A 7,989-nucleotide genomic window follows, 5' to 3' on the forward strand; every position below is an offset into this window, starting at 1 on the left:
CTAACCTGAAAAACTAGTTCAGGCCATGATGGGAAGGGAGGGTCAGACATGCCTCATTGTACCTTCCTCCCTTTTAGAAATATACTGGTAGAAGAGACTCTTTAAGTCTGATAAGAAACATTTTTACAATCTATTCTCTCTGAAGCTTGCTACCTGGGGGCTTCATCTGTATGATAAAACCTTGGTCTCCACAATCCCTTATCTTAACCCAGACATTCCTAAGTCTTTAGACAATAACTTAACTCTTTCAACCAATTGCCAATCAGAAAATCTTCTAATCTACCTATGACCTGAAAGCCCCCTGCTTCCAGTTGTCCCACCTTTCCAGACTGAACAAATGTACATCTTACATGTATTTGATTGATGGTTCATCATGCTTACCTAAAATGTATAATCCCAAGCTGTACCCCAAGCACCTTGGACATATATTCTCAGGATCTTCTGAGGGCTGTATTATGGGCCATTGGTCACACATATTTGGCTCAGAATAAATGTCTTCAGATACTCTACAGAGTCTGACTCTTCGTTACCACAGCTTTCCTTTTGTCTCTACCTCCTTTAGTTTTAACTATTTGGGATCTGCCAGCATCACAGGACTGAAATGTCTCTTCAGCAAGTTGTCTGCAACTTCTGCATTGCCAAATCTACTGGCCTATTCTCAAGTCACCTTCCACAATCTCTAGCATTCAGCGCTACTAGTTCCCTTCATTCACTGAACAGTTGCCATCCTTGTCTTTCATATCACTGTGTTCTCTTGGTTCTTTCTCAGATTTCTTTGCTGAATATTACTTTCAGCTTCCCTTCCTGGCTCCTTTTCCTCTCTTAGTCCCCTAAAAGAAGATTATTGTTCAAATTTCTCTTTGTCCCTCTCCTCTCCTTTTTCAGGTTCTACCTTGACAGTCTCATCCACGGTCTCAGCTATGGCTTCTGGGATGATGATGCAAGCCCTGATGTCTTTCCTGATCATTTTGGGCCTGATTCTCTGAAACTGGGGGAGGAAGCTGAACGCTGGGCCACTTTTTAACAAGGTGGCCAGTAGCCCGGGGTTGATACTAGAAGCAAACATTAGTCTAGTAAACTACACAAGGACAAAGGTAGAACAGGACACACAGGGCTAACACTGACCTTAGTGGGTGTGGCGGACTGAATGCTTGTGTTCTGCTCAAAATTCATATGTTGAAACCCTGTGCTCTAATGTAATGGTAGTAGGAAGTGGGGTCTTTGTGAAGTATTTAGGATTAGATGAGGTTACAAGATGGAGCCTTTATGCATGGGATTAGTGTCCTTAAAGTGAGTCCTGAGAGAGCTTGCTTCCTCTTTCTGCCATGTGAGGACACAGTGAGAATACTGCTGTCTATGAACCAGAAAGCAAGCCCTCTCTAGACACCTTGTCTGCTGACACCTTGATCTTGGCCTTCCCAACCCCTAGAACTATGAGAAATAAAATGTCTGTTGCTTAAGCCACCCAGTCTGTGGTGTTTGGTTATAGCAGCCTGAACTGACTACAACAAGGGTAAGTCAGTCAGGACACAAACTTGAAGGACTGGAGCAAAGATGGGAAGAGAAAGAGATGCCAGGTGCAGGTGGGTCTGCTGTCAGTTCAGGATTTCTCTCCTGGACCCTAAGCTCCCGCCATGGCATAGCTCTTACCTGGGTTCGTGCACTCCTTATAGGGTCAGGAACAGAACATATGTACTGATTTCCAGACCACATTTCCATGAGGCCTTGCCAGATCCTTCCACTGGGACCTCCTGTCTCCTTCCTCCAAGCTCACTTGACATTTGTTCTCCAGGGTTCTGCACTTGGCTCACATATTTGCATTTCCTTTTTCACTTTGCTGGGTGATCTCATCCACTCCCATGGCTTGAGATAGTATTTTTAGGCTGACAACTCCCAAATATGTATCTCTAGCCTAAACTCCAGACCTGTAACTCTACCTATAAATTAAATAAGAATCTAAAAATCAATATACCCCCAACTGAAGCTATTCTCTTCTACCCAGACTGACTCTGTTCTGTCCCCTGTGTTCTCACTGCTGGATAACACCAATGCCCATCCAAGCTAGAAACCACCACATCATCCTTGCCTCATCCACGCCTCATCCACCTTTCTCCATGTATGAGTCAATTTGCCTCTTAATTATCTGTCAATTTATTCACATTTTCCTTCTCCACTGCCAATTTCTTGGCTACTCTTCATCATTTTTCACCTGGATATTCCAGTCGTTTATCAACCGGTCACTTGTGTCCAGTTTCACAACCTCCCAATCAGTCCTCCAATGCCATTATACAATTTTCTTTAAAGTGGGAAGCTGATGATGTTACTCCACAGTTCAATGACTTCTCATTGTCTCCTACCAGATAAAATCTAGACACAATTCTTGGCACACACTCCTCCTTCTCCATGTAAGCTTATTTACAGACATTTTCCTAGTAGTACTTCATACCTTAGGTACAAATAGTGTGAGTCTCCATAATTGACCATGCTGTTTCGCAACTCCACACCCTAGCGCATGTGTACCCACTACCTGGAATGCCCCTTCCCTTTATTCTGGTGGATTAAGTCATTCAAGCCCCAGTCCTTGCATCATCTTCTCTTTGAGGCCGTCTCTGACCTTTCCTTTTTTCTCTATACTCCTCTTCTCTTACATCCATTGTATATACCTGTTTTCCAGCACTAGTGGACTAAATTCTAATTCCTTGCTTAGGTTTTTATCTTCCTGTCTAAATTCTGAGTTCTTCAAGGACAAGTGCCTTATCTCATGATTTCACTTCCCTCTGCAGCTAGCAAATGCTTCTAAAACTGTTTTCCTTGGATTACTAGTCTTATTGTTACAGGTAGTTAGACAGGCATGAGTGGGGCAGGAAAGGGATCTTCTCCCCCTACCCACAAGGAATATCAGGTGATGGTTCGACAACTATCACACTGACTCTCTCAGGAAGAGACAAGCTCCTGCTGATCCACAGCTGTTAACATTAAAGTGTTAATTGAATGCAGACACCTGGGAAAAGCAACTTCCTGGGAATACACATTAAGAGACAAAATGGAGTATGACTTTCCAGGGGCACACCACTGGAGAAGGGAAGAAAGCCTCAGATGTGCACGCCTACAACTTCCGAAACACACTACGCACGCTCAATTCCCAGGGTAAGGCAGGCACTGTGCATGCGGGCCACCCACCCTAAAGAAAGAATCACCCTAAGGGAAAAGGGTACAAGATGGCAGCCTATAGAGTCCCAGGGTCAAGGTTGAACACTGCACTTGTTCTCCAAATCACCCACTGGATCTCTTTCACGTGTTCTTTCCTGTTTTTCTTGTTCTAAAGCATTTTTAATAAACTTCCATTTCTACTTTGAAACTTGCGTTGGTCTCTTTTCCTGCCTTATGCCCCTCAGTTGCATTCTTTCTTCTGAAGAGGCAAGAATTGAGGTTACTGTAGACCTGTACGGATTTGCCGCTGGTAACCAAGATACCTTCCACCAGTTACGTTGTGAATTATTTTAAAAGGTATTCTTGAAATGAGAATCTGTGGTCAAATAAGTTTTGGAAAAACTGCATATTCACAATACCTACGAGCTCAGAGAAGTCTTTCAGCAGAAACCTGTTCAATCTGGTTTAACTCTGTCCCTTCCAAACCCAAGGTCAGGGAAAGACGCTTAAGCAGATCCTTACAACACATGTGCGAGGAGCAAAGGTGGAGACGTGCCCAGACAAAGGGTGATGTGGGAAAACAGAGAAGGGGCTGCCCCAGGGTCCACGGGTTCTGGAAGCATTTTTGGAAAAAAATGATCTCCATCGCTCACAAGAAGATAATGGTCAATTAAACCCTCAGAAAGAAAACTTCCTAGTATTCTAATGCCTCCAGGGACTAAACTTCAGAATTGAATGCAACTATCCAAAGGTTTTATTATCCAGGAAGGTCAAGTCTTCCAGGATGTTTTCTTCTCTTATTCATTCCTGTGGTCAGACTCAACTTTGAACTGGTCTGCTCCACAGAGGAACCACATCCTTCAACTCACTTAACAGCATCGATTATCCTATTGTTGCTTATATTTTTCTGGTTATGTCCTAATGATCTCCAGCCACAATACTGGAGGGCAGCCACTGGTCATTTACACTGTCATCTCATGGACTCTACGAGGCCCAAGCCCATAGTGAGACTCAACAAATGTTTATTAAATGCAGCAAACACAAGCATAATCTAATACTTCCTATTTGCCTTGAGGTGGCAGAGATGCAAATGTGGTGACCCAGAGCCTGAACTTGGGCATTTGGCGCTCCTGTGGAGCATTTTCTGCAGTGGCTGAGGCTGAGGGGGGCAGAACTTTTCTTCACTGCTTCTATCTAGAAGAAAGGAAATTAACTAGTCCTACTGAACTCCCAGACCTGTGGAGAGGAGAAAGGGTCAGCATCTCTGACTTGGATATCCAGCACATTCCCCCAGAGACAGCCATTTGTTCTGTAAACCAAAAGGTATCCAGACAAGTCTCAATCAATTTAGAAAGTTTATTTTGCCAAGGCTGGGCGTGGTAGCCCACACCTATAATCCCAGAACTTTGGAAGGCTGAGGTGGGCGGATCACCTGAGGTCAGGAGTTCGAGACCAGCCTGGCCAACATAGTGAAACCCCATGTCTACTAAAAATACAAAAATTAGCTGGTTGTGGGCGCCTGTAGTCTCAGCTACCTGGGAGGCTGAGGCAGGAGAATCGCTTGAACCTGGGAGGCAGAGGTTGCAGTGAGCTGAGATCGCGCCATTGCACTCCAGCCTGGGCGACAGAGCAAGACTCTGTCCCCCCCTCCACAAAAAAAGAAGAAGTTTATTTTGCCAAGATGAAGGACACCCCATGACAGCCCCAGGAGGTTCTGACAACATGTGCCTAAGGTGGTCGGTGTACAGCTTGCTTTATACAGTTTAGGGAGACAGGAGACATCACTCAATACATGTAAGATTTATATTGGTTTGATTTGGAAGGGCAGGACAACTCAAAGGGAGAGGGGCAGCTTCCGGTCATAGGTAAATTTGAGCATATTCTGCTTGGCGATTGGTTGAAAGAGTTACTCTCAGTATTATTATCAGTAGAAAGGAATGTCTGGGTTATGATAAGGGGTTGTGGAGACCAAGGTTTTATCATGCTGATGAAGCCTTCAAGTAGCAGGCTTTCCAGAGAATAGACTACAAAGGTTTCTTGTCAGACTTTAGGTTTGTGTTGCTATTAATGCTGGAGGAGTACAATGAGGCATGTCTGGCCCCCACTTCACATCATGGCCTGAACAGTCTTTCAGGTTAAATTTTAGAGGGCTCTGGGGTGTGAGGGAGATGTTGAGTTTTATTTTTGGCTTACAGTTTTACCGACACTGGGCTATATTTCCAGTTTTGCATAGAGGCAGGCACCACAAGAGCAAGCACTGTGTTCAGGGCACAGACTGGAATCCTTGCTTCGCTACTTGCTCGCTTTGTGATTCTAGGCAAATTGCTTGACCTCTCCGTGCCTAAGTTTTCTCATCTGTAAAATGGGGGGTGATAATCACAGTCCCCCTTCCTCCTAGGATTCTTATGAAAATTAAATGAGTTGCTATTCATGTAGAATTTAGAAGCAAGTACTACTTAAGTGTGTGAAAGGAAAATAAATTTTAGGACCCCCAAATCACTAAGCCAAAGGGAAAAACAGAGCTGGGAACGGCTTAGAGCAAACCTGCCTCTCGTTCTATCCCTAAAAAAGATACGTGCTAAGATAAAATAAGCTACATACCTTCCTCACAAGGAAATTTCCTGTGGACAAAGGACAGGCAGAACTCAAACTCATCCCTCTGCTCATGGAGGTAAATGCATAGCTGATTGTTTCCTTTGGAAAGGCTAATCAGAAATTCAAAAGATTGCAACCATGTATCTCTTCCCAACCCGTGACCTGGAATCCCTCTCCTCGCTTGGAGTTGTCCCGCCTTTCCAGACAGAACCAATGTACATGTTACATATATTGATTGATGTCTCATATCTCCCTAAAATGTATAAAACCCAGATACACCCCAACCACCTTGGGCACCTGTCGTCAGTACCTCCTGAGGCTGTGTCATGGGTATGCGTCCTTAACTCCCGCAAAATAAACTTCCTAAATTGACTGAGACCTGTCTCAGATATTTGGGGTTCACAAGTCTTTGTGAAATCAATCAATCAATCAATCAATATTAATTTTTATGTTGGGGCAGATCCAGAATGAGACCATGGATAATGTATTAGGCTGTTCTTGCGTTGCTATAAAGATGTGCCTGTGATGGAAATTTATAAGAGAGGTTTAACTGGCTCGCCATGGCTCTGCAGGCTGTACGGAAAACAGTGTCAGCATCTGCTCGGCTTCAGGAGGCCTCAGGGAGCGTTTACTCATGGCAGAAGGTGAAGCGGGGGCAGCCATATCACATAGAGAAAGCAGGACCGAGAGAGAGAGAGAGAAAGAAAGAGAGAAATAGAGAGAAAGAGAGAGAGAGAGAAAGAAGGAGAGAGAGAGACAGAGAGACAGAGAAGGTTCCACACACTTTTAAATGACCAGATCTAGCCAGGAACTCATTATCACAAAAACAGCACCAAGCCATGACCCAAACACCTCCCACCAGGCCCTACCTCCAGCATTAGGGATTACAATTCAACAGGAGATTTGTATGGGATCAAATATCCAAACTCTATCAGACAATTACCTGCGAGCACAAATTATCTATATTGCTGGCACCTACTATTTAAAAATAGTAATAAGAGCTGCTGCTTTCATATCTGATTGCATCCTAAAAATTAACTAGAAAGTGGGCATTATTTCCATTTTTTATTGAGTAAACAGCCTCAGAGGTTAACAGGCTCAGTTGCACATTAGGTGATAGAGCTAGGTTCCAAATTCATGCCTGTCCCACTGCCAAGCCCAATACCTTTCCCTCAAGGACACTTTCTTTTTTTTTACCCCCATAGGGAAAGTTTGGTTTAGAGGCAACCCAGTACATCCCCATGACTTACTGATTGGGAAGTGGCTCATAAACCACTTACATCACACAATTCATATCATATCCAAACTGTGTGCTCAGAATTAATTAGTATTTATTATAAAAGTTAAACTGATATGCAACATTTGTTTTTAAAGATAAAACAATATTAATAGCAAGTCTCTTTCCTTCTTCACCTTTTCTATCCCCAGTAGTTCCTAAAGTCTTAGGAAATATAAAAAATAATCTGCTCATTTGTACACATATTTTTTAAAAAATAGTATTTAGAAATGAGATTATGCACCGTTTGGTATCTTCTTTGGGTTATTTAACATTTATCTAAGCTGTTTTAAATCCAAGCACTCGTTCATAGAATCATCTATACTTATTGGGATGTTTCTGTTGAAAGTCTACTGATGGCGCTTACAGCTCAGGGTCACAGCCTGTATGTATAACCAGAGCCTGTGGACTCATTGTGCCTCACATTTTCATCTAAGAAAGGTCCTTATCATATTCTGTGTGCATCAGATACCTCCACAGATCAGAACAGGGTCTGTGGCTAGAATTATAAAATCTTTTTTGTCTATCTGGGCTTTTTCAAAACAAAGGCTTTAATATTCAACATAGCTCTCAAACTCCCATCTGCACTCCCAGCCCTCTCTGTTGCAATCTCTCTCTCTCACTGTCTCTCATATGTGCACTCTCTCCGTCTCTCTCTCATTCACAAGCTTTCCTTTCTCGAACCCTATGGAAAATTACCATGCATTCTTACTTCTAGCAGAATAGAAACTCTTGCACAAGAGGAGTGGGACAGTGGTCAGGGCATTACAGCTGACTCATCTTGACCAGAGAAGGTTACAGCTGGAGGCCTCAGAGATTGCCCACTTCCCCCCTCCACTTGACAGCAAGGGAAGCAATGGCCAGAAAGGATCTGGAACTTTCTCTGAATTTCATTGAAGGCCAGAGGTAAAATCAGGATTGTTTGAAGACAAGTAAGGTCAGGTGCATAGGGTTATATGTAGGAGTAT

The sequence above is a fragment of the Mandrillus leucophaeus genome, unplaced genomic scaffold (assembly GCF_000951045.1).
Source record: "Mandrillus leucophaeus isolate KB7577 unplaced genomic scaffold, Mleu.le_1.0 Scaffold119, whole genome shotgun sequence".
In the NCBI taxonomy this organism is placed as follows: Eukaryota; Metazoa; Chordata; class Mammalia; order Primates; family Cercopithecidae; genus Mandrillus; species Mandrillus leucophaeus.